This window comes from Macadamia integrifolia, chromosome 4 (genome assembly GCF_013358625.1).
Source record: "Macadamia integrifolia cultivar HAES 741 chromosome 4, SCU_Mint_v3, whole genome shotgun sequence".
Taxonomy (NCBI): Eukaryota; Viridiplantae; Streptophyta; class Magnoliopsida; order Proteales; family Proteaceae; genus Macadamia; species Macadamia integrifolia.
Window position 1 is genome coordinate 13763729 of NC_056560.1, and position 2989 is coordinate 13766717.

Genomic DNA, 2989 nt, shown 5'->3' on the forward strand with positions numbered 1-2989 from the left:
GAACATGAAACATGACTTTAGTAATCAATTTTACTCTTAAGACAATGCAAACCCGATGTACTGAGACGACAACTGTGCAGCAGCAACTAGGGCTTCATCTGTGTAACGTATATGATGGTGAATTTCATACAGATTCCGAAGTCCTATTAAAATTTGTATGGTTTCTTTGACGGAACACTCAAGCACCATCACTGGCTGGAATCGTCTTTCCACTGCTTCATCTTTCGCAATATGCATTGTGGCTCCAATAATCTGCAACATGATTTGAAATAGATTATAAGCCTCCTGACCATTAATTCTGATTTGTTTGATAAAAGTAGTTTATAACAACTTTAATTGATTGTGTCGATCCAGAATCAGAGAAAACTATTCACTAGAAAAATAATGGAAAAACTGAAAGGTGTTTGACAAAATTCAAAACTAATAAGAAATTAAGTTACCTACCTGTAGTTCACCTCTAGCAAGAAGTGGTTTCAAGATACTTGTAGCATCAATTGTACCTCTTGCATTGATTAGACTGTGTACATCTATAAAGAGTATAACTTGGCCACTATGAATACTTTCCTCTACAAGCTTCATTAATCTTTCCGCGAACTTCCCATTGTCTTCCGTATCAGCAACGAGAAGGGCCATATTCAAGCACTGATCCTGATCCTGTTCTTGCCTTCAACAACAGGAGAAAGTTTTTTCGACAAAATTTACGAAAATTAGAAAGAAAAATTAGTATAAAGAAAGCCATTATGAAGCACATCAAATAGATGCGATAAATGAATGATAACAACAAAATGCACCTCCTTAGCCAGTTTCGTCAAATCAATTCCATATTCTTCAAGTGTTGGCATTGGCATTTCATTGTCACTGCTTCCACCAACAGCTTCTGTGCTCTCACTAACCATTTGGATAACCTACTCTCTCTCTCACACACACACACACACATGGAAATAAGATTGTATAACATAAATGGAGGATGTAATAAAAGGTTAACTATTTCACTTGCCTGTGCACGTAGCACATTAAGGTCCATAGTTAGTAAAATACACGTATAATACGCATGTCCGAACATTTAATTCAAAAGTTCGTAATTTGGCGTATCAATTCAAAAAAACCGTTTAATACACTGATTTTAAAGATAACCATATTATACACGAATAATACTTGTATACTACGTTACATACTCAATAAAACTTTTGAGTTCCAAAAAAAGAAGAAGAGAGATTAACTTAAATGGGCCAAATCCCGATTCCCGGCCCTTGTCTTCTATTAGGAACCCTAATCGATTGAAACTATAACCCTCCTTCTTCCCTCATCTAAGTAAACCAAAAAAAAGAGGAACCCTTGCCCCAGTGATCCCTTCTCCTTCATCTCCGTTCTCGGCAGTCAGCGACCGAGGCCGATTGGTAAGACATCAATACCCTGTGCTCTCATTCTCTTCTCCATTTCTCTTCCCTTCGATTGTTGAAAACCCGATCAACCCTTCCTCTTCTCCGTTTCTTTTCTCATTGGTAGTTGAAAATCCAATTGAGGGCGATTGCATCTACAAATAATTTTTAACAAGAAGCAAGAGAGATTCAAAAGAGACGACTCACATGGACAAAGATGGCCAAGGGCGGGATTCTCCAAAGGGGGTTGAAATGAAAACCCTTCTAAGAAATTTAGCTTACAATCTCTATTTGAATTGGACCGAAAATTACTTAGAAACATAGTCGCAGCCTGACAATGTGAAGAATTAGAAAGAGGGTAATGACACGGGTGTTCTCCTCCCTCTGTTTATGCAATACGGCATCTGAGAAATCAAAGTAGTTGAAGGGAGGAGGTTCTTGAGCCTTAAAATTGATCCGTGACCGGTCTTAGATTGTATCCCCACGGAAATTTCAAGAAATCCAAGTGTGTCTCTGGGATGAACGATTGCAAACACACATTCTTCATCTTCTTGAACCTTGTTTTCTTACCAAAAAGAAGAAAAGAACATTTAAAAGTTACGAGACGAGATGAGGTTTGATTTTCCTCTTAGTTCTTTCTACCATACCCTTTTTTGGGGTTAAATTTAATTAATATTAAATGTAAAAATTCAAAAGAATGGGAAATGATTTCAAATTGAAAAATCATATTGGATTTTAGTATCCATAAAAGCATGATAGAGTAGAATTTAGTTTCAAACAATCATCTTTAGTCCCGGATTTTTGCTCCCGGATTTTTACAGAGCAACCGTACTAAACACGTATTGTATCACTGTCGTACGTGTCTTATTGCACCAGATTTTTTTAAACGTATTATTATCGTATGTTTCATTTTATTGTCCGTTCCCAAATTATTGCCGTCCCTAGACTTACTATGTTAAGGTCTGCACCAAGGTTCTTGAGCACAAGAGCTGCAACACATTTAGTTTCTTGAAGTAGTCCCAAAAGGATGTCTTCAGAATCGATGTATTCTTTACCTGAGAGGCTGAGACACAAATTTTCAGTAGGAAAAAAAAAAAAACGTTTCTATTAATTTGAAACGAAGTTTACGAATAAGTTGTTACCATGCTTTCGCGCTTCCTCCCAAGAAAATTGGAGTACATGCTCTGCCTCAAGATTAAATGGTAACTTCTCAGGAAGTAATCCACAGCCCATGCCAATAATCTTCTCCAGTTCGACACGGGCATTCTTCATATTGATGCCTTCCACGGATTTAAGACCCAATAGAATTTCCCCTGTTCCAATAAAACGGTGTCCAAGCCGTTTTGTTTCCTCTTGGGAGATTTCAATAAGCAGTATTGTTGCACCCGAAAATTTTCAAAATAAGATTTTACGACAATCCCTCATTGACTGGTCTTCTTCCAGCCTCCTCTTAGAACAGAAGTTGCCATTTTGGAATGGAAGCTCAGTCGCCTAATGGAAGGGGACGTCATTTTCAAGCTTGAGAAACTCCTCCATAGCCTACTGGAAGGACTTGTACATTACCCATTTTCCCCCTCGAACTTCTTCACCATTATTACTTACTCCAATAA

The 2989-nt window shown here is 37.6% G+C and overlaps 1 pseudogene; it reads right to left on the reverse strand.

The window, feature by feature from the left end:
- LOC122076258 overlaps nt 1-2771 on the reverse strand; it is a 5552-nt pseudogene extending 2781 nt beyond the window's left edge.
- Between the last annotated feature and the right edge of the window lie 218 nt (nt 2772-2989).